Source organism: Oxyura jamaicensis, chromosome 4 (genome assembly GCF_011077185.1).
Source record: "Oxyura jamaicensis isolate SHBP4307 breed ruddy duck chromosome 4, BPBGC_Ojam_1.0, whole genome shotgun sequence".
Taxonomy (NCBI): Eukaryota; Metazoa; Chordata; class Aves; order Anseriformes; family Anatidae; genus Oxyura; species Oxyura jamaicensis.
The window spans coordinates 13,471,054-13,495,488 of NC_048896.1; the positions used below are offsets into that span (position 1 = coordinate 13,471,054).

The 24,435-nt window shown below is 45.5% G+C and overlaps 1 protein-coding gene across 1 annotated transcript in view; it reads left to right on the forward strand.

Moving 5' to 3' along the window:
* The first annotated feature begins 533 nt into the window (after window positions 1-533).
* PASD1 (PAS domain containing repressor 1) overlaps window positions 534-24,435 on the forward strand; it is an 86,262-nt gene continuing 62,360 nt past the window's right edge. The window contains exon 1 of the mRNA XM_035324072.1: window positions 534-731. The gene's annotated coding sequence lies outside the window, so the exon portion shown is untranslated. The remainder of the gene's footprint in view (window positions 732-24,435) is intronic.

The window sequence follows — 24,435 nt, forward strand, 5'->3', positions numbered from 1 at the left end:
CTGTGCTTTCCTGCTGCCCAGTGTGCTAAAGAATGTTCCCCTTTTCATTTGCTAACATACCAAATGAGCCTTTGGTAAAATCATCTTTTCTCCTGTATCTAGACCAGAAGCACAGTGCATGTTTTTTGTCCTGTCTTTCACTGAGCACATCTGTTTGTTTGCCGCTAATAATAGTTTAATCAATGGGGCCGATCCCAGCCTGTTCTCAGCCTGACAGTAGCCCAGAAGACCCAGCTGACAGCAGGGCTGTTGTACGTGTCATTTTTTTTTTCCCAAGTGTTTTGTGCTTAATTAAAAGCAAAGAGAAAGTTTTACTCTTGTTTGCATGAATGGTCACATCAAACAGTAGAGGAAAATCTAGGCCAAGCTGCTTTCAGCAGGCGAAGGAACATTATAGCACTGCACCGCGTCCTTTCGGAGTAGTAATATCTCTTAATAAACGTCAGGGACCTTTTGAACTGTCTTTGACGGGGGGACCTTTGCTTTTCATTAGCAGCCCGAAGCCCACCTTGCCTCTCCCTCGCTCGCTGTGGCGTGGCTGTTGTGGGAAGATGTGTCTGCGTGGGGTGGGGGACGAGGCGCCTCTGCGGGTGGAAGTGCACTGGGTGCACGCTCGTTGCCTACAGAAATGGTGCCAGTTATATAACTCTCTCTATGAGTAATAAGGTAAAACTCTGTCAACTCTTCTGCAGGAGGTTGCGGAGGGTTTGGTGCTCTGGGCTGATTAAAAGGTAAGTCAGGAATTTGTCTCTTGTTGCCCAGGTGTGTGTTGGCATTGCTGGAAAGGTGCTCCAAAATGACGGGTTTAAATGCGTTTGCAGCCAGTGGTGCTTCATGCAAGCACAGCCACAGTTAGCACGCTGCCTGAAACCCCGTTTGTTACAGATCGTTTTAGGGCATTGATGCTTTGTGAAATAGCTCTGTAACTTGCTTGTACTGTTCCTGCTTTCCTCGAAGATGAGCGTGTGTCTGAAACACAATTAAGAATGTGCTGTTCTTAAGTTTAAATGGCTTTCCCTTAAATTTTATAGTAGCAATGACACTTCTGAGTGATGGCTGTGCTCAGGCAGCAAAATGCTTTACATTTAATGACCACAAGCTGTTGGCGTTGCTCAGAATGTGACTTGCTGGGGCTTTGCTGCTGTTGTTTGCAGTTGCAGAGTTGTGCTCAGCTGGTACCTGTTTGTCCAAGCAAAAACGTCTGTGTTTTCCAGCAAGTGTGTGCTGGGTGCTTGTGTACGTGCGTGTGGGTACCCACCCCTGTTCTGGATTAAGGCTGCAGCTGTGGGTCGAGGCGGGCGTGCTGCTGTGAGGAGAGCTGGCTGCGTGTGCAGTGCTCTCCTGCAGGGCTGCTGTGCCAGACAGGCACTTCGGAGAGCAGGAAGCAATCCCCGTCTGCAGCAAAGAATGCCTGGGCTTTGGGGGGCAGTGTTACGGGGAGGCTTTGGTTGTATGTGTGAGATACTGGTAAAACTGGTGGCTCCTGGTCAAAACTGTTTAAAAAATAAAAGGGATGGATTCTGTTTAGGTGTAAGCTCAGAAGATTCAAACAGTGGAACACGGTGCCTAAATGAACCTAAATAGGCAAGGGGATCTGAATTCTTCCCAAACAGCAACATGCCTGAATCCAGAGCAGCCTCAGGCTACAGGACTGGCCTTTCGAGGGTAAATGTTGTCCTAAAATGAACTGTGCAGCAAAAAAATCACTTGGCATTAGATACAGGCTTGTATTCCCCTGGGACTGTGAATCTCTTGTACTCAATTTTTAGGCTCCCTTTTTTGTTATCATCTAAAAGCTACTTGATGTCACCATCCTTGTCACTTTTGCTTTTATATTTGCTCCTTGCAATGTTCAGCTGGAGTAGCAGACTGTCAGGGACTACATCCTATTTCATCTTTGTCCTCTTCTTCCCGAGCTTGTGTCTGATGGTCCCAGAGACCAGGCTGGTCACAAGGCTCTTGTGTGGGCAGGATTTAACCCGAGGGCTGCCTCTGATTCCAGACTCCTGGGGGCTCTGTGGGGACTTGCTGCCAGTTTTTATGCTGGGGGTAGTGGTCATTTGGCATTGCCAGTGCCCTTCTGACATGTTGCTGAAGCTTTGCTGGGAGCAGATTGGATATTTTGTGCCCCAGTCTCAGCTGTGGAGCATCAGCAGGACAAGCTGAGGCTGGCTGCTGGCATTGTCACACCTGGGGAAGGGCTCTCTCTCACACAGCCCTCCTCGGCAGCAGGTGTGGGACATCTCTGCCTCTGCGAGTGCCCTGGAGGGTTTCACAGGGAGGTGGCTTTGCCATGCTGCAGAAATGGCATGTCCCTTCAGGAAAAAACAGTATTGATAGCAGTTTTCTCCCATGAATGGGTGCAACTAAGAAAAAATAGCATTATCCCTAGAGACTGCAAGTTGGCTGAGGCAGGAACTGCCTCATACTGCCAGATGTGGTGTAGTAAAGATCACTCTGAGAGGCGCAAATTGCCTACAGGTGTGACCCACGCTCCCTGCTCGTGCTCAGCAGATCCCAGCTGGGGGATGATAAATGTGAAATTGTGATTAGTGTTCAGATACAAAGATCTGTCTTCTGCTAGCTGATCCCAGCCACAGGTAAGCAGACATTTCCATTTGCAGGTTCTGTGGCATCTCAGTGCAGGAGGATTGGAGCAGGTCTGTGCCCAGTTAGGGCTGCCTGCTGATGGCATGGAAGTGCCAGTTCAGGTGACAGAGCCCCAAGCAGGCACACGCTGCTGGGGGCTGAGATCATGGTGCTCACCGAACTCATCCCACAGGGAGAAGTTCTGCTTCTGGATGCTTTTCTCCAGCAGTGGACATGCTCACTGGGTCCTGCTGGTCTCAGGTTTTCCCCAGCAGTCCCACTAGATTATTTCACAATAGTGTTGTGTGTGCTTAGGTAAGGATTTTGGGGGGAACCTGCTCCTTGTCCTCTGCCTGGTCCCTGCTGTAGTTGATGGCCCCCGTTGTTTCTGCTAGGTGCAGGAATTGGATCAGTTGCACAATATTGAGATGCTGGTGCTGTGCTCTGTCAAGGGGAAGAAACCTTGGGAAAGGCTTTTTCCTCAGTCTATTTCATCCACTTCTGTTTTCTCCAGTTGAACCAGTTTCAGCTGGTTGGAAGCTAATGAACCAGTTTGATCCTGGGCTTGGAGCTGAACCAGAACAGTTTCAGTCACAACTGAGCTGAAAAGCTCAGCTTCCACCCACCAGGCTCCCTGCTTCTTGGGTGTAATCAAACAGAAGCAGCACAGGACTGGCCAGGAAAAAGAGTAAATGCATGCAACTAGTCACAAAATTAATTACAATAATTAGAAGTGATGGGCAACCTAGCTGGGAACTTGAACACGGCTGCCAAGTGTTAACCACGCCTCGAGGACTGCGCTCTGCTGTCACCTGGAGGCCAGCCCTGGCCTGCTGGGTCCTGATTGCTGCCCTGGGGGTGATGCCTGCCAGCCACAGGGCCAGGAAAGCCTGGCAGAGCCTGCCGATGGTGACCATTGGCCTGTATGTTAAGCATATTCCTCTCTATGCACGTGCCTATATTTAATTACCATTATGAAACGGTAATAAAAAGTTTAAAATGTCATAGCGATGCTGCACAGAGCTGGGGCTCGCAATTCAACTGCAAGTCTCCTGTTGGCGAAGCTGCTCCAAGCTTTATCTGAGCTCTGCCGTCAGACACTCGTTCTCTTCTCTGGACCACTCTCAAGCAGACAGGCACTGCTTCCATCGCCTGGCACTCGCTTTGCTGGGTATGCTTGTGTCAAGTAGGAGCGGGAGTGCCCCACAGAGCTTTGGCGTTTGTCTTCCTGTCAATATACCCTCTCATAGGATGGTAGGACCTTCTTCTCCTTCAAACCTCTGACAAGGTTGATCTGAAGCTGGCAAACAAACCGCAGGGTTAGCAAGGAGAGGGGAATAGGGCACAAGATCGCATGAGCATTTGTCCTTAGGAAGCCAGACAAAACAGCAAGAGCCTTGCCAGCTTCTCAACAATGTAGAGTTGTACGCTGGAATTTATAAAGTTTTAAATTGAATGAATGCTTAAGGCAATGGAAACTGCATGTTCAGTGCCCTGATGTCTCTTGATGGATGTCTCCAGCACATACTACTGCATATCTGGACATCAGGCCTCACACAGCTAACAGCTACTGGCCAGTCTCTCCTAGCTCATTTGGTGGTTGTGTCTGGGACAGGAGTGTGTTATGACACCAAACTGCAAAGTGGAAATGACCAGATCCACGTGTGGAGTCATCAGATGATAACAGCGCTTGGTCACTTCTGGGATGAGCTAGGCCAGAGCTGGCAGTGAGCAATTGTTCCTCTTACCAGCCCCCAAGTGATAAAGCTGAACGTGTCTCTCAGTGGCCGTGTGAAAGCAACGGGGGCGAGATTGTTTGCAGTATCACTGCCTGAAGTTGCTCCAGGAACTCAGCTCTGGAGGAGAGTTGCTGGTCTTGACTTTTTATTATTATTATTATTATTTTTTATGTGCTTCTAGGATAAAGTGAAACACTCTCTAGAATCCAGGTTAGCAGAACATCGAAACGTACATGCCTAAGAACTTGCAGCATTAACCCAACTGCAAGGTTATAAATAACTGTAAAGACTCAAGTGAAAGCATCAGTGATAAAAGCAGGGGGAAGGGATGGGCCTTGATAGCGTTATCTGTGCAGAGAAGAGGCTTTTGAATAATGGGAGGTAGCTGCATGTTTCCTGTTGAAACCTTGACATTTTAATGGTGTGTTCCTCGTGCCACCCTCTTTAGCCTTGTTGCCTGTTTGTTGAATTGGAGAACTGTAAATGTTTGCGTTTGTTCATTGCTGCAAGGGTAGGTGAACAAAGGTCCTTGAGAATTTTTGGGGCCAAGCGGTGTAAAACCAAAGAGAGTGGTTGGGAGAATAACTCAGGGCAAAGCAAGTGAACTTGCTGGGAGCTGGAATCATAAGTGCCCCAGCTTCAGAAAATTAAAGCTTTGCTTTTGGGGGGAGGATGAAAAAGGAGGAAAGTGACTTCCAACATGCAAATAAAAAAAAAAAAAAACAAGATTAAATAATTGAGTGTTCATCCATTTCAGCGCAGCTCTTGGAAGATTTCCCAGGATGTCTTTAAAGAGCTCATTGTTAAATAGTGGGACGTTCTTTCCCCACAGGTATGTGTTAATATAAAAACATTTCATTTTCTTCACTTGAATCATACAAAATTCTTCACATAGAAGTGCTGGGCCTGGGGATTACTGTGAAAGCTTTTGGGAAATGGCTCTGCTGGGCTGCATTACAAGAGATGTGCCGTGTCTGTGTAGCTCTACGGTTCTGGTTGTTGTACAGCGGGGAAGGGGAGCAGCTCAGCATGCAGTCTTGCCCACCTGTCTGTAAAGGGGAAACCATAGGTTTGACTGGAGTTATGTTTAAACCTTTGTGTCATCAGGAGCAAAGTTGGATCTTTCTGTTCTTTAAATCACCCTTTTTCAAGACATTTTAAAAAAGTATAGTATTTCTTGCCTCAGTCCAATCGACTCGGCCATTTTTTTTCTAGTTCAAGTGTTTTGTTGCAGGAATTAAAATATATGTAATTACTTCCAAGCTTGTTTTAACATTACAGCACAAATATGTTCACATAGGAAGCAGTCCTCCTTTGCCTGAGGAGCAGGTGGGCTCTTAGCTGCTGACAGTGAGCCCCGGTGACCAGGTCTTGGTGTTTTCTGATACCCTGGGGAGCTGAGCCTAAGGAAGACCAATAAATTGCCATGTTTTCATTGAATTTAGTGGCCTTTTGATTAGATTGTCTTTCCTTCTATAGACTCCAGGAGTGGAGTAATAAAGGATGAATAATAAAGGTAAGTACGGGGATTGTTTCCATGCTGAGCTGTGCCAGTGCCTTTGGCATGCCTGTCCATCGAACCTATTTGCTGTTCCGATCTCATCTTGTCTAGAATTTGACTTTGAGTCTCCACGGTGGGTGGATCAGGCATCCCCTTGCCCAAAGCACTACTTCAGCTGTGTGGAAAATATTTTGCTGGGCAGTATTTTTATTAATAAGCTGATTCTGTATGGAGATGGAGCACCACGTCTGAGCTCTTGTGGCAGGGCTAGCTAATGACGTTGGACAGAGAGCAACTGTCACTTCTTGCCAGATCTTCTTGCAAGTAAGCAGACTGCAGCATGCAGTTGAGGTGGGCAGAATGGCAGTCTAATCCACCACAGGGCTCTACCCAAAGTCAAATCTTGAGTCTGTTCTTCTCAAGAACACAGAGAAATTCATCTCAGATGCACAACGAAAGCTGAGGAGCAGAACAGTCACCAGCTTTGCTGAATAAACTCCATCAGTGTGACTGTTTGAGGGCTTGAAGACCCGCATCCCTGAGCAGTGATAAAATAGGATTTGTGAGGAACAGAAGCAACACAGAATCTGTCTGAAAACATGTCTTTGTACATTGTTTGGAAATGCAGCACAGTACATGTGCAAGCAACCTGAAGAGCTGGAACAGTCTTGTATAGAAAATGCAAATGTGTTGAGGCCCAGCTGGTAGTGTAGGGCTCTTAGTAATGTTTTCACCTGTGAGAGCTGTGGCAAGTGGCATACAAAGAGGCTTTGAGCCATCTCTTTCTGTTCACAGTGTAGCAAGGTGCCAATCCCTAACGTAGAGATAACTGTGACATCACCTGAACCAGTACAAGCGCAGTGCCACCTAGTTCTGGCTGTACCTTTCTGCACCATCTCACACTGTTGCTCAGCTGTTGGTCATCCTCTGCTTCAAGGGGACTGTCCCTTCATAGTTTCCTGGTAAGAAAGCAATGACATGGCCTGGTTTCTCCATCCCTTTTTTAAAAGGATTTTTTTTCCCATGTAATATAAGATGTAATGTCTTTTGGACATGATCCCTCCTGTTTTAGCTCTCATTTGGCCAAAGCATGTAGCACATCCTTGAATCTGAGTAGGTAAATAATTGTGCTGGTGGAGATGCTGCTTAATTTTACACTGTCCAAGTCGATTGCTGAATCAGGTCCTTGATCTTTGGCAACTTTTGTACTACAGCAGAGTTTATAGATGTAAACATTAGGTCCTAGATACGGTTTCTTCAGCTGATGCTGCAACATATGGGGCACTGTGGCTCAGCTTTATGGAACAATAAAACTCACCGAATGCTTTGAATAGTTTCCTCCCCACAGATTTTTATATCTGCTCTTAACAAATTTTCCTCGATAGCATTTAATAGTGTTTATGAACATCTTTGTTGTGTTCCCCTTAAATTGTCCTGCTGTCTGTGCAGTGTCTGACATGTACAGGGTGTTTGTGAATAACACTGTCTTCACTGCAGTAGTTAGCATGTCGAGTGTGAAGGCTGTCGATCAAAATACATACCATCTCACGAGTAGCTGGTTTGAGACCTTCAACACAGGCATTTTTGTGGCAAAGTAGTTGAAAGCTGATCTTTTATGAATTTTTCTTCCAGCGTTAGCTTTTAACTGTGCATGATTTTCCATGCAAGGGAGGCTGGGAGCAGAGGAAGCGCCATTTCAAGGGCAAGATGTGCTTGAGCTGGTCATGAAAGTGCACCCTGAGGGCTGCTGAATCAGGCTGTTCATAAAAGTCAAGAGCATTTAAATGTAGGAGATGTTTACGTCCTTTCTTGAAGTGTTATAATGAGGATGAAGTGATAGCATCAGGGAAACGGGGTCACGGAGATGATCCCCGTGGAAGCACATGCCCGACTCCTCCGGTGTTTACCCTGGGATGTGTTTTGGTTACTGTCTGCTAAACAGAGAGGAGCTGAGGGCGCGTTATCACCGCTCCCAACTGCAAACAGTTTGTTGCATCTGACTGGAGAACACATCGTTGGTGGCTTTAACCAGCTGTAACGTAGAGGCTGTTGAAAACACAGCTCTGTTACCATAACAGCACTCTTATTTTTATCTTCAGGAGGAAATACTTATTGAAATTACCTTTTAGCTACCAAAAGGTAAAGATATTTCTAATTGGAATGGTACCTATGTGTACACGTAACTTTTTTTAAGGTAGAAAAATGTTTGCTGATAGGCCCATGCATTTGGGCTGTGTGTTCTCTGCAGTCTTCAGTAGTTCAAGGATTTTTTATATTGTTTTTCTTTTTGTATTGCTTTCACAATCATAAGGAGGTGATGGGAAGTCTGGGACTTTGAGTACTCTTTAGATGGTTCTTTAGCATGAGGCTTCCAAGGATCTGCATGCCGAATTGCCACTGGAGACACCCAAAGAGGGGTTTATGCCCAAAAAGCACTCCCCAAAAGAGTCCACCTACAAGACAGGAGATCCAGCTATAGAGGGCTTGAAGATCCCCAGATCCCTCTCTGCGGGGCTGCTCTCCAGCGTCTTGTCACCCAGTCTGTACGTATAGCCAGGCAAGTGCAGAATTGGCTCAGCAAGTGCAGAAATCATCTTTTTGTCTATTAAGCTTAACAGAAAAACTTTTAGAGTTATCGTCTCAAACCCTTGCTATGTAGGTAGTGGAAAATCAAATATTGCTGTTCTACTGAAGTCTTCAAAGGAACATTGCTGGTGAGATTCAGTTTCCCAACAATCCAGAGGTCTGCAAGCTGAAACTTAAAAAAGAAATAAAAATCTAAGAATATTACTGAATTAAATTACCAGGGCTGGGAAGCTGGCATTTCACCCCTAATAATAAGTTGTCTCACTGGAAGGTGATGTAGCCCTAGTGATCATCTTGGGCAGGAGTAAGTCCAGGTTTATCTAGGCCCATCTGTTTCAGACATTGAACCTTTCATGGAAGCTGGGTCCTTTCCAGGTATTCCAGTCTGGGTGTTCTGCTGAGTCACTTTTCAGAAGTTTAATGCTATTTCTCCAACATCCCCACAAGTCCTGCTGTGGATTTTTTGTCCTGGTACCATGCACGGTGTGTTCTGAAAACCGAGCTGGCTGTGGGTTGCTTGACCTGCTCTGCCTGCACCAAGGGTTCGTCAGAGGAATTTAATTTTAAATAACATTTCTCCAGTCTAGATCTTTATCATGTTTAGAAGATAACTTATTCTGAAGGGGTCACTGATTGCATGTGAGCTACTGCCAGCTCCTACAAGCATGGCTGTGTTTGCACAAGCCAGAGTTTGTTCTTGGCAAGTGGGAAGGAAGGTAGGCACTCTGCTCCCACCTCTGTGCAGATGGGGCAGTTTTACAGCCTGGCCGCATCCCTCGTAAAAACTGCAAGTTTTCTCTGGGCTCTCCCAAAAGGTACTTCTGTGTCTGTTCTGATGGTATGATGTTCTCCAGCTGCCCGTAAATGTGTGCTAAAAATGTTATTTTTGCTTTAGGGGGTGTTGGTTTGTTAGTTTGGGGGAGCAGGGAATATGGGGCTTGGGGTGTGTGGTGATCTTTTTGAGCTGGTTGCTATTGTTCAGCCTTCTTCATAAAGATGCTAATCCCAAGGAAATTCAGCCATGTTAGAAATAACGTGTGTAATGTTTAAAATCTTGCTCCTTGCTGAATGTAAACCATTAAAGCACAAAAGTTGTGAAAAGCTAGACTGTGTTCTCCACTTGCATAGCAGCATTTTAAACAGGGATGAACCTAAGCACAAGCTCAAGTATTACTCAAGTATTTGCTGAATAAGGATCTAAATTAATAGTATCACGTAACGGTGTGAGAACTGGCTTGGCTGTGGAGGAAATCCATGGCTGTATTTTGTGAACACTCAAGTCCATCGCATCACAACCCAAAACCAAAAAAAAACACTTTGCATTTGCTAACAAATTTAGGTGGGTTGCACTGGGTTTGCATTGCGAATGGCTCAGTAACAATATACCAGGTGACAGTGCTGTTGAAATAGAAAATAACACAGGTGTTTGGAAACAGTTCTTATATGGGAGAAAAAGCCTCTTCCACATTCCTTTGTGAAATAGCTCCAGACAAAGCACCAGCACAAAGGATCGTGTAGGAGAAGAAAGAAGTGCATTAAGGTTTCTCTGTAGCTGTCGCATGAGTCATCCAAGCCTTATGTAAATATGCTTTCTTTTAAGCTGTATTTATCTCACAGAGGAATCAATAGTTATGCTTCTGTCTTTCCTGGGCAGCCGTGATGTAGGCAGCTCAAACACCGTGTCAATAAGCAGTGTTTTGCACATCTATCATTCGTGTCGATCTCAAAAGGCAGGGGACCAACTAAAAGCACTTCCCTGTGACCATTACTTGGGAACATAAACTAAAACCTGGACCCCAAATTCTGGGGTGATAATGCTATGTAATCTATTTATGCAAAGACAGATATGAGAGTAACATGGTAGTTTAAAGTAATCTCACTTTGGGGATGGTTTTGGATCTGGGCTGTCCTTTCAACCACTGACACACTCCTATGCTGTAAATTAGAAACCACCTAGAGTAAAATCTGGGGTCTCTGATGTTGTACCAAGGTCCACCAGTGCCACAGAACTATGACTGGCCACCGTAATGGTGAGCCCAGAACCAGGCCTGTGAGTTTTGTCTTTGCTCTCCTTTCTGATCTTTTTTCTGCCTGCTATTTGTATAATTCCTCTCCGCGGATCCCAGCTCAGGAGCTCACAAGGCAGAACAGAGCCTCTTGGCTCTGGTGTCCTGACCCGCTTGTGCTTCGCCCAGGATGGAGTGAGTTATTTTCTCCCATGCAAATATTTACTAAGAGCGCGGGGGAGAGTTCGTATACAATTTGCTGGCGTTACGCCAATCAAGATTTATTCTGTTGTGTGCCTTAGAAGTTTAATTAACATGAGCTTTGCAATATGTGCTGGAAAGTAAATAACAGGCACATCTTTATTTACTTAGCAGAAGAGTAACACTTCCTTAGAAAATATGAAAGCTTTCCCTAGTGCATGTGGCTGTATTTGCCAGTACCCTGCAAGCCAGCCCACAACACACACGCTTCTTAAATCCCCTGTAAGCCCAAATATCAGGCTTAGGGGAGCCTTAAGTGCTCCACAAATCTTGTGGTGAGCCTTTGTGCAGGGGGAGAGCTTCATCCCAAGAGCTGAAGGCAGTGCAAACAAGCAGGCAGACATGAGGCAGAGCCGTTTAGGGAAGACACTTCAGATGTACAGGCTGATGCTGCTCTGCAAATTTTATCATGTCAGTAATCAAAAATACCCAACACGAGTGGAATACCTGCAAGTGAACAGTTCTGATGTGGAGGGACTTCTTGGCTGTCCACTGCATTGTAAATCTCAGCTGGCAGCATTTTATAACAGGAGTCCTGATGTAACCTTTAGCAGAGAACCACAGATGGCAACCATGTGAGAAGGCTACTGTGCTTTTGATGCCATCTGCATTGTAATCAACTCTGTTTTTTAAAAAAAGAAAGTCTCGTCAGTGATACGTCATCCTTTGATGTCTTGTCCATAAAGTCTGGTTCTGGGGCCTGGCAGATTACCTACACATGAGGCTTCCATCATGGAGACCAAGGTTTGGCCTGATCAGTGGTGAAAAGTCAAAGCCAGAGGTGGGAACTCTGCTTAGAGATGAGAAATGAATAATAATAAATAAATAATGAGTCCTCATTAACTTCCACAGATTGCCTTTGTGCAGGACCAGGTCTGGGTGTACGTGTCTTCAGGGTGTGGGCTCTGACCAAGAGGAGAAGAGCAGGGCTTTGGGGGAGATGCCCCTTGGGGTGGTTTTTCCTTGGCTGCATCCCTCGGTCTGTGCAGCCCTTGAGTTACGGCATTAAATGACCTGGGATAGCAATCTCATGGTATTGCCTGTTTTCCAAGAAAAGCTTTTGTTGTTTCATAAGTGGCTAAAATGCACGTAGCCACTAACTTCACCATTAACATGACATTTACAGCAGGCTTAATGGCAAGGACCAGATTTCTTGTTGGGGCTTAGCTCTGCTGCTGCGGGTGGGCTGAACTGAACGCACCGTCGAACTTCTCAGCCTTTCTATATACTTCTCCTATTTACTCGTCACTGACCTTTCTTCCTTCCTACATCTCTGTTCCTGTTTTGTTCTTCAAATATTGTTTAAATGATGCTTAATGTGAGCTAAATGCTATAGAAACAGTACTGATTGCTGCTGCCTTCAAATCGGACAACTCTTTGTTATCCTAACGAATCAGATTGCTAAATTGCCTTCAAACACCCCGATACAATATTTCTCCAGGTTGTCATTACAGAGAGGTAGAGATACATATTCTTGCATAACCTTGGAAAAAAAATACATAATATTTGTTAATCGTGCCTCATCTCCACATACACGTTAACGGCTCTGCTGCTGTGAATGGGTTATTACTGGTTTGTTTGTTTGCAGTCATCACCCGCACTTCGATACCGAAATTGCAGTGGGTGATGTTTTTTCTCCGGACCTCTTTGTAACTCCTCTTTCATCTGCCTCCCGATTTTTCTCTGCCTATTGAAATTTCATGCATTCTGGGGGGCTGGTAACCCAGATGTTTTCATGACAATAGTGTCTTTATCATCAGGATTTCATAATTAGGCAATTATTTTTTTTACAATACAGTCATTCCAAGATTTTTGTGTAATAAGCAGTTAGATATTATAATCTGCTAGAAATGCATTTTTGTCTAAGTATGGATTAGAATAGATTTTAATTTTACAATTTCAGAGATCTAAATTAGACATTGTAGTAAAGAAAAATGACTTCTTATGTCTATTAGAGCACTTACTTTTGTGTTGTGCTTATGCCAGCTAGAGAGAAATACTTCCATATGTTTTTAATCTTAGGTTAAATTAAAATTGCTGGTAAAAGAGATGGTGGAAAAAATGGTTTGTGATGGTACAAGAAACTGTAGCTAGAATTTTTAAGATATTGCAGTGCCCTGTGCCTCCTGCTCTGCAATAGGGAAGTCAAAGCGTCAACAAAAATAAAATCTTAGGCTGAGCTAGTTGGAAGGTGCCGTACCTTCAAGACCTTTTGTTCTGATTATTTCAACTATTTTTTTTTTTCTTCCATGAAGGTAGAATATTTGACCAAAAGCCTTTTAATTTCAACTCCTTCCTATTTTGTGTGTGTTTCAGTTAAGAGATGCACTGGCAGTAACCGCATGCAAAAATGGGCATATTCCAGCAAAGAATCATTTCCCATCATTTCCCTGAAGAGCTAATTTCTCTCACTTTACCTTAATACTATTATTTGTTTTCCCTGATATTTTGTTCAGGAAAATATTGGTCCTTTCAAATACTAAGCATATATTTAGTCTTCCCATTTCTTTTTCTTCTTAATATTTAGCATTAAATGTTGATTTCTCGGGATGTTCACGGAGGGAGATAGTTTCCAATGCTGCTGGACAAATATACATAATATATACATAGATATATTCTGTTTCTGTGCTTCTTTTATTCCTAGTAGAGAACTGTCTGAAAACTTTACTCAAGCCTTTACATCTCCATCTGCATTCTCATGGGAAAACTCCCAGTGGCTTTGGTCAAACAAAATGTCTTGAAGATCTTCAGGGTTTTGCTGAGCTGAGGCCCCTCTGAGTTCTCTCCTGCCATGAAACACTGGCGGCTGGGCTGAGGCGCCCTGCTGCTTGCTGAAGTCTTATAATGACTGTTTCATTTTGCTGGGCTTCTGGATGGTTTTCCCCACGCACCTTTTGCCATGCACTGTAGGGGCTGCTTGGGTACAAACACAAGGGAAATGCAGGATACCAAAATATTTATCGGGTCTTTTTGCTCTTTTTTGTTGTAGATCCAGTTCTCATCGTTTGCTCTGCCAGATGTAGTAGTATAATTGGACTTTTTTTTTTTTTTTTTTTTTTTTTTCTTTTTGGCACTTGGTGTCCCAAGAATACAACATTCTGGGACTGCAGGGATGCCTGGAAGAGGTAGGGGAGCAAAGAGGGGCCAAGGAAGGCTGGTGCCATTCTGAGAGCTGCTGGGTTGCTTAAAGACTGAGCTGTAGCATCTCTGAATTACCACGTCATCTTGGGATGAGAGAGTCAGAATGGAAACAGCTAAAGCAGAGGTATGGAGAAAAAAACAGGTCTCCTTCAGGCAGTGTTCCCTACTTCTTTTCTACTTCTTTGCCCATGGCCACGATGCCTACGGTAGTGCTGGTGCTGCAGGCAAAGTTTACGGTTGTTCTGCGTGTCGGTGTGATGGGCACCCAGGTCCTAACCCTGCCGCACAGAGCACATGTGCTCAGGTGGTGGCTTTGGGTGACTCAAGGTTAGAAACTGCCCTTGATGTTCCTGTCTAGCCTAAAACGCTTTCTGTGGCCCGGATGAAGCAAATGATGACCACAAGTAGCCAAACTCTTCCCAACCAGACCCATTATTTGCCTCTAAGAAGTTAAGTAAGAGGTGACGTCGCAGTCTGAGCTAGGGGTGGCTTTCGTGTTACGTGGTGCTCAAAAAGTAGGTTACTGGGTCAGGAACAGCAAGTTCTGACTGTTTGCCAGCTCGCCTTTTTTTTTCCCCACAATGTTTATACTGCTGTGACCTGCCATGCTAAAATGAGTCTAAAATGAATGCAGGCAGTGCTTTAAAACAGCAAGATGTTGGATTGTCCTCCTGTACTTCCATCAGATCATCGGTTTGTGGCACGCATGCTTTACGGTGGCATCCTTTTGGGGAATGAAAAGTAAAGCTAACCAGGGTCCAGTTACTATGAAAAAAAAAATGTTATTTTTAAACTGTTAGCTTGAAGTCAATAAAAAGCTTTCTAAGCTTCTCAGAGTGCAGAGGTGTGGGGTCACTCCAAATTCAGCAGTGGGATGATTTGGGCGCATGATGCAACATCCAAGGGAGATCCCTTGAGATGCCTTCAGCCTGGGAGGTGAGCTTTGCTCTCTGTCAGTGTTTCTAACTGACCCCACAGCCCTGCTCCCCCTTGCTGAGTGCTGGGAGAGGGGTATGCAGGGGATGGACGGCCCAGCTTTAAATGCTCGAGTAATCTCACCAATAAAACTTACTCGAAGCAAAGCCTCCGAATACGTGCCATGGCTCGCTGCCAGAGCTGACTGAAGAGGAAACCACGTGGGCCAAGTGATTCATTGAGTTTTCGGTGCTGCTGAAAACTCATCTGAAAGAAACCAAAGAGGGGGGGAAAAAAAAAGTCAGGATTTGAGGAAAGATTGCACTTCAAAATGTCTTGTTAAATCACAGAGAGCTTTCTCCTGTGATCTTGGGCAAAGCCCATGGCTGTGCTCACCCTGGTTTCTCTGTCTGCAAGGCAGTGACGACAGCTTTCACCTCGACTTTTTCTGGGTGGAAAATGACATAAAGAAGCAGGAATCTGTCTCTGTTCCACATCCCTGAAGCACAGGTAGCTCTCCAGCCTGGCACCGGCACTCCAACAGCTGTGGCCTGAAAGTAAAAATATCAAAGCATGATATAAAGGTTCTGCTGAGGAACTGGAAAGCCGTTATTATGGCAAAGGAATGCCCTAATAATGCTCTGTTTCCAGTCAAATGCATGTGCTCTCCGCATATGGGATTCTGACCTATGAATCTAGTTACACTTAACGAGATGTACCAGTTGCTCAGGGGATTGATAATAGGATGTAGAGGCCTTTATCTCTGTGTCACACACTGAAATCCAGACCAGGCCATTGGCAATTAAAACATCTCACATCTGATGTCTGTCCAAAATGACAGCCTGCGCAGAATGAGTCTCGGTGCAGCAGCCAGTCCTTAAACTTTTGGGGGTTCAGATTTGTTGTTCTTTCTTTTTTTCCTCTTTTTCTTTTTCCTTTTTTCTTTTTTTTTATGTTTTTTAATCTTTTTTTTTTTTTTCCAATTTATTTTTTTGTGAGGGGGACAGTGTCTCTTGAAATCCCGTCCCCGCCTTGTGCCTTTGCTAGCACCACGGTCAGCCGTCGGCAGCCAGGCACGCAGCCAGCCAGACGTGAGGCCGTGGCGTTTTCTTTCCCTGAAGATGGTTTTAGAAATGAAAGCTGAAGTACGTCAGAGCAAGGCCCTCGGGAGAGCAGCCAGCACTGGCTCCACTCATGCCAAATTTGTTTTGGGACTAAGTACGCAGTTGCGTTCTCTTGGCTTCTTAATGCAGCAGCTATTTAGGGATATAAAAATAATAGCTTGTAAAGAATGAGACATGTGTTTCCTCTATTTCTTTTGTACACATGAAAAATCCAAAATACTTATTTTCCAGAATTACTTGAAAAATGGCAAAACCTTTACTTACTGCTGCAAAGTCATTCAGACAGGCAAGTCTGTATTAGTTATTTTAAGGCTTTATATTCCAAATATATATTTCCCATTCGCTGATACCCGGTAAGGTTTATTTTTTTCTCTCTGAAAACAGCCTATGAGTGTGGAAGACTCCACAGTTGCCATCTAGCCTGGCAGGGGCTGTGTGAAAGGAGGCATTTCTTTTCCTGTCCTTAAGACAAGGCCACGGTTGAGACAAGGTCTGCACACAGATGTTTGTGCTTGAGAGGAGTTTAGAGCAGCGAGGGCCATTTTCATCAGTGGCTGGTCAAGCGCAGAATTCAAATTCCCTGAGAGCTAAACTTGGACTTTTAGCAGCATTTTTTGCGATCCCTCTTTGAGAGGAGGGGAACTGACTCTGCTCAGAGGCTGAGGAGCTCCATCTTTGTCACCAAGTGCCACCACGTGCCCCTGGCTGGCACTGCTGATGTTGATCCCTGACTGCCTGCAATATGTTAGCAAAATATACTAGATCTTTGAGCAGCTCTGGAGCAGTCACTGCCCCAGTGAAGTTGGTCCCGGGAGATTCCCTCCAGGTGGAAGTGCTGTTGCAGGCGGGCACTGTGTCTCTTTGCTCTGCTTTGAAAGATGCAACTTGTGGGTGATTTTCCAAATGGCACACTTGAGCAGCAGCGCTGGGCATCTCCTGATTCCCTTTTCTCAATGTTTTTGGGAGGTCTGAGTTCATTCATCAGAGTTTACATCCCCTGTCAGGCAGATAACAGCGTATCCACCCATGCATGCAGCCTTTATCTGGTGAGTAGGAACTGCAGAGCAGAATCGGCGAGCCAGATCGCTCGCTGGCTGATGTGTATTGCTGCGGGTCTGCCCGTGGGGCAGCTAAAGGCATGGCACAGCCCTTCCTCCCTGCAGCCCTCCAGGGAGCTCCACAACTACTTCATGTTGCCTTTTGGCCATCTCAATCTAAAATTTTGGTCCTGAAGTTTGGACTTCATGAGAGCCAGGCGGGATGTGAGCTGGGGATTTCTCCCTTCCCTGGGCATATATGATATATTGTGGTGTTCCAAAAGGTGGCAAGTGTTTTCCTCCTGTGTTTGTAAGGAGGACCCTGTGATAACACGGGGAGGTTGTAGGCTGGTGATGGCCACACCAAATCCATGCCAGTGCTGTTGTGTTTGCTAACCCCAAAGCCAGGCCAGTTGCCTGCAGGCACCTGAGGTGATGCTGCTGGAGGTGTCACGGTGCTGGTGGTCCTCGTAGCTCAGAGCCGAGAAGTGTCAGTGGGCCCAGTACATCCATTTCTTCTCTGGTGCTTGAAGTGAAAGGGAAATAAGGGCTGGAGGAGCTCTCCACTGGGCAGAAGGTGATCTGCAGAGCTTACCACAGAATATAATGAATATATCTGCAGGGTGAAATCTTTGCTGGGTATTTGTATTTTAAATTTTGGAAAGTGCCAAAGAAGAGGTTGAGAATCTCCACCATGAGTGAACTGGAGCCTTTTTTATTTCTGGATTCTCCATCCCCCTATCCGTGCAGAGACTCCTCATAATGCTGCACTTATGTTCCCCATTTTTGTGTCTAATAGTCTGAGCTGATGACAGGCAGAGGTGCTGCTAGGACAAGCACCTCTACTGTATGCAGAAGGACAGAAGCATCCACTTAGATACTATTAATGAAAAGCCTGGCTTTTTTTAAAGATAGAAGAGGGCTGTGAGACAGATCACATCATGTTCACAGCAGCTCTTGGGCTGAATTAAGTTGACAAAGCTGAGCTTTAGCATTAATCACCTTCTCTTGTGTGTGTGTACGTATATATATATATATTCAATCCTAAATTATTCTTACAAACAGCAATAAAGACAAATGAATTCCAGAGTGGACTTTTTTGGCAACCCCAGGGAATGATTAACCTTTTAAACACCAGGATGGCAGTGCAGTTTTGGGAGTCTGCTGCAGGCTATCTCCATCTCTGTAGCTTTTGACTGTTTAATTTTCCCCCATGAAGCACTAAGCTAAGGAAATTAGCTGGGAGTTGAGCAAATCAGCCTTTGTTGTGGGAGCGTTTGAATGTGGCTGGGGCTCCTGCCAGTATGTGTGCCTGTGGGAGCTGCTGCTGGGGCTGGGGGTCACATGAAAACTTCTGGTGCTGCAGAGGGACCCAGCCTCCTGCTCGAAACAGGGCTTGCTTCGATGGCTGGGCTCCGCTTGGTGATGAAGCTGTCCCTGCTTGGCCCTCTGTCCATCAGGAATTTGCTTCGTGCTCTGGATCCCCTGCAGCTGAAAGCCTCTGCTTCAGTCTCGTAGGAGATGATTTCATCCCTCTGTCCTTTGTGGCTTGGGGTTTTCCACAAGCAGGACACTTGCCACTGCTCCTCCGCCACAGCCAGAGGTTGCTGAACTGCCCACATCCTGCTAAAAATAGGAGCTGGTCGCTCCAAAGTACTTAGACACATTTTCATTAGCGCATGCTACGAGCTTTCTCCCAGCTATCCCAGCCTATTAATAACATCTCTGAAGCCTTTGGTTTGCCTGAGCATTTAGGAAAATTCACTTTTTCCAGACAGGGGCCGTTGGCGTTTCTGTGCTCTGAGATCAGAGCTGTGATCCTGCTCACGAGCTCGCTGTTAAACACGGGGGGCACTTTGCTCGTGTCCCTCTTTCTCCTGCTCTTCCCCGAGGAGCACAAAATCAGAAAATTTGGATGTGTGTTAAAGTGTAGGAAACAGCAGGGAGAGGGAAGAAATAGCAGGGAGAATAAAGCCAGGGAAAGAAGGTGTCCTTTTGTTGTACAGGGATTAGCTGGAGTCAGCTTTCAGATACTTTTTAAATAAGGCGTTCTCCTGGAAAATGCAGGTCCTGATCGATTATGAAACCCTCAGGGATTTTTGAGGTCAGAGCCCCCATGGGAAAGGGGAAAGCAAGACCGAGCAGCGGGGCCATGTGCAAATCATTTCATTACCTCCCAGTGAGAAAGGGGGGCAGAAGAATTCGTGGAGTTTTGTTTCTGGTTTCCAGTAAAAATGTTCTCTTGTTATTCCTACACACGTCTCATGTGAAAAAAAAAAAAAAAGAAAGCTGAAGATGGGTGGCTTGAGGCTAGATAAGGAGGGTAGTCCTGGGTGATTAGCACAAATAATGATGTGCAGATGATGGAGAAAGGAGCGGACCCACAGCAGGTGTGGCTCACAGACCCATCAGCCTCAGCCTCCCTGTCCCACCACCTACACACTCATCCTGGGGGTCATCATTCCCCTTTTACATCTCTTGAGGCTTGGGACCCCAGCTTTTTCCTCCCCCTGTTGCTTCCCTGCCAGGCTCTTCTGCATCCTTACAGGAGCCCAGCCCCACGAGGCGCAGGTCCCACTCTCCCCTTCTGCATCCTTGTGGGTGAGAGGGTTCGGGCTGATTCCTGGCAAGCTGTGGAGAAGCCGCCCTATTTTTGGTCTCAGCATTACGATTCAGCCCCTGCTCTGGCTCTGCAGCCCTGATGCTTATTTGCATTTTTCTGTACATGGTTCTTTCCATTTCCACGCATTAATCTTTCTTTGTTAAGGCTCTACCCCACGCTGAACAGACAGGAGGCACAGATGGCTTAGTGCGGCTTTTTTTACTTTTTTTTTTTTTTCTACTCTTGATTTCTACAGTTCATTGAACAGCAGCAGTGTTTAAGTTACATAAACTTCACATATCTTTTATTTTCAATGGAAATTGCACTTGCTTAGCCTAACCCTCCACTGATCGCCTTGTGCTCAAGAACATTTCAACTTTATTTTCCAGTTCGGCTTTTGGTGGTGCTGTTGAAGGGACGGCACTTACACTATGGAAATAATCCCAGGCTGGTTAGAAAAGGGAAGATGATTTTGTTCCCTGGGGAATTATTTTAGGATGTACTTGGGAAGTCTTTTTTTCCTTGGCACTTACTTAAACAGCTTGATGCAGTCCTGGGTCACGACAACGCTCCCAGGCTTGGGGTGCCCAGACAGCACCGTACTCTGGACCCAGAGTTTTACCCTTTTACAGAATAAAATAGAGATGTCCCCATGCTTGTTGCTTTCTGGCCACTCATTTTTCCATGAGCCTGGTGGCATCGGGCACGTTGGCAGTGACATTTTCCTGCATGGGGAGGCAGGGCTGGTCCTCAGGACCACTCTGCGCATTGCTCTTCTTTAAGCATGTGCTTCTGCCCCCACTCCCCGCATTGCATGTAGTAATTGGAACTGATCCATTATATTTTTAAAAGCTAGGTAGAAGCCTGATCTATAAAATACAGATCTGTCATACAGACAATGTAGATTTTTAACGTGCTCAGCCTTTAAAATCTTGTGTTTTGACTTTTTTCAAGGTTTGCTTTTTGGCAGTTCAATTGCAGCGCACACTGCTGGGGCTTATTTCAGGGAAGAAAGGACACAATGTACTTACAAGTGTAAATGATGTATGTTTATTCCCCTGAACTGAATAAGTGGCAAACCCAGAAAGTGAATAAGATAAGCTTGTCAACCAGATACTCTTAACTTTCTTTCCAGCAATTAAGATAAGGTTCATACCTCCCTGTCAGCTCTGCCGTACAATAATACCAGGTAGTTGTGCAGCTCTTGTGCTAACAGAGGATGGTGAAGGCACTTATCCTGGCTCTGTGATGCAGAGCCCACTTGAGTGGGATGGCAAGAATTTAATATAGATTGTATTTTCTATTTATATTCAAAAATGGCCAGCTTCGTTACACAGGAAAAATTCTAAATAGTTCCTCTGAAGTCACAGAGCCTAAATTTACTCCCTCGACATTTGATGAAATCAATGTCTCTCCAAAGTGTTCTCGGAAAGCTGACTAGAATTTCTCGTTTCTAGATGAGTTTGCTTATGTTATTTCAGAAGAAAATATTTACATATGCAGAGAAAGAGAGGGGGGATGAGAGTTCTTCTTTCCTACCCCCAGCTCCCGGAGGCGGCATGGAGCTGGATGCGGCTGGCGGTGCAGGGTGCCCGGCCGTCGTCCTGGTGCGATGTCCTGGTGGCTCTGGGACAGAGGAAGATGAGATGCTCTGGGCACGTTTGGGTTTCAGCCACCACCACCAAGTTATGTGGAAGTGATTGAGACCTGACTGACCCACTCTCTCATGTCTTTACAAGTCCATACATCTACAAAATACTCTCAGCAAAGTCTTGGCTGCTCTGATCTCATGATCTCTGTTGGCTTGAACTCCGCTTGTACCCGTTCCCTTCTGAGCTCGGAGATTCGTGTTTTGGCACATCTCCTTGAACAGCTCCAACCAAGTGTGAACGGAGGCACGGAGCCGTGCTGCCGAGGGATTCCCCGCAGCAGGCTGACCCTGCAGCGTCCCGGGCAGTTGGGTTTGCATTAAGGTACAGCGTCCTTGTGCTCACCCGCCACTTACCCAACCCTCAGCTGGGTTAACGTCAATATAATAATGGTAGAAAAGGTTTCCACAGCATCATTAAGTGCAGTCCTGAGGGTGCTGGTGGTGGCACAGTGATGCTCAGGAATGACTTCAGCTCACTCTTATCCCTCTGCGCAATATTTGCCATCAGCAACTTTTACCATCAGCAGCTGAGAACGAGCTGCTGCGTCTGGCTCTGTGCTTCTTCCATCTTTGTGGCAGCAGCCAGTAGCTGCTCCTGTCCCTGTACAGCTCACTGAGAATTTGTTTAGCATGACATATTTTGCTGCCAGAGCATCAGAGGGAAAGGAAAATGAAGGTATTACCAGCATTCTTGTTTGTTGTCTCCGTGGCAGTGAAAATAATATCTGGGCCATGCTATGTTAGGTAATCATGGAGAATTGTTATTAGCAGCATACCTGAAACATCAAAAATCAAAAGATTTTTTAATTAAAGATTTTTTTAATTAAATGCAACCCAAGCAAAACTGGGGGCAAATCATGCCATCTTTTCCTTTCCATTTCATAGAATCACAGAATCATAGATTTCTAATGCATTTGGATGCATTGCAAAATCATTGGTCTTTTCGTTAGGCAGATTGCTTCTCCTTTTCTAGGAAAGCAATGCAGGAGAATAAGATGTTCCTTCCTTTTCCAAATTACAGAAGCAAAAAATGCTATCTTTGTGCAAGCTGACTACTAAAGTTTTGCGAGGTTACTACTGTGAATACTGTTTGAAAGGAGACTTCAAGCCTTGGACATATATATATATAAAGTTCATTACTGTTTGAATACACAGCAGGATGGATTCAACACACACTTCAGAATAAAATGTACCATCAAAGCACAACCTCCTGTCCATCACGCAGGGGTTGTGAAGATAACAAAGTAAACCTGCCAGCAATTGCTCTTTTGCTGCAAGTGCTGGTACATTTTTAAGCCACTCGCAAGCCTGTTAAATAACTGGCCATCTTTTAAGCTCAGGCACCCTGGAGCGTAGGAGGCAAATAATTCTCGGGGGGATTTAACACAGTTATGTAAAATAATCTGAAGCCATCCCGGTTGCTCCAGAAAGATTATAATTAAGCAAGTTTTTTTTTTTTTTAATGTTTGCTGTCATCAGTTGATTTCTATTTGTACCAAAACAAAACAAAAGTCTTGTTCTCATTTGTTTGAGAAGCAGTTTCTGTTCCTCTCACAAAGGGGAAGGGGTTTTGGACATGCTGCTGAATGTGCTGCTGAGAAGCTGGATATTTATGACACAGAATATATTTTGAATAGTAATTTTTAACATCTGATTAATCTTCTGTTCAGTTTGACTGGAGAAGCCCTCGAGCCGGCCTGTGTACAAAGGGCTCAGTACCCACAGCCCCCTGTGTGAGGGCTGCCGGGCACAATCCCTTGGGTTGGTTTTCAGCCTTGCTGCTTGCTTGGCTTGGAGTTGGAGGACCAGATTTTTTCTGTAGGAGCCCACGGCAAGTAGATTTTAAAGCAGCCCTTTGGCATCCTAATGCATAGCTAAGATGTGCACAGAGCATGGCCTGTGTGCTTGGCCCACGCTGTGCCTCCACGCTGGCCATCACAGCAGGGTGTGGATGGGACTGCTGGACCTAGCTGGGACTTTTGGACTTTGTTACCTGCTGGTTTAGCCCATTCCTCTCCTTCCCCCCATGTGCCTTCTGCTCCCTTGTTTTCCCTTGGCCTCCACGTGACAAATCATGGTTTAAGGAGAAAATCCATCGCTGTGCCAGCTGGCTGGGGGTGAGGTTGGCTATCTGTGCCACTTCGGTAGCTGCCACGCATGTGATGAATCCGCAGACCTCAGAAGGAAACCCTCAGCTCATGTTTGGCAAGCTCCTAATGAAGGCAGATAAGCCACGGCGCCACTGACGCTCTTGTGCAGCTGTGTGGTTAAACCACAGTGGCAGGAGTGAAGGGAACGCTGTGGAATATACCAACAGGTACCCACGTTTCATGATGGAGACGGTGATGCTTAGCATGCCTCAACATCAGTAGTGCCACCATGTTTTTTATATTCCACTATAACTAAAGCAGAACTTCTTGCAGGTGACTGTATTTAGGGTAGTTTGGATGCCCTGATACATTCACATATTTTCCACTGCTGAATGGAACTGAAAAAAATCAGTCTGCTTGTTGCAGATGGTCTAGATTTCTGCATAGCTGCTTCTCTGGTACATGGGGCTTTCAGGTTTCGCTATTGATTAGAGCAGTCACTTTACTAATTAAAAGAATTCCCAAGTCTAACTATTGACTTGGGCAGTAAATGTGCCGGGTTATCACTGCTAAGAAGCTTTAGTCAGAAAAAATATGTTACCTTTTCTCTCAAAAGAGGTCAGTGTAACTTGAGTAAAAGAGTGTCCTAAAAATCAGAAAACAAGCGAAGGAAATGAGAAAGTAGGAGTCAGGCGAATGCGGCTTATGTAATTGTGGCAAAACAAGTAGGACAGGGGAGAGACCCAGGCAGCCAGGCTCAGGGGAAGTACATGTGTGATTCCCGTGTGGGGGCTGCTGTCACTCAGCAGAGGCTTTATGGTTAAAAAGGGACCAACGCACCCTCGTGAAATTACGGTGGTGGTGGAACTGTCTCCCTTCAGGATGAGCTTGCACAGGGCTTCAGCGTACAGCTCTTGTGGCAGATTAAAGGGGATGTTAGAGGTGCACTTCATCCCTTTTAGATTATTCCTTCTCAGCTCTCAGGTTTGGCCTGGAAGGGATCCTTAAAGGCCATCTAGTCCAGCCCCACCACCACAGGAATATCTTTCCTGTGCTCAGGTTGCTCAAAGCCCTGTCCAGCCCACCTTTGAGCACTTCAGTCTGTGCAATCCTCATCTGAGCACTGGAACTGCAGTCTGACAGAGCTTCTCTCCTTCCACTGTTTCTAGGAATGACCCTAGATGTTTAGCTTG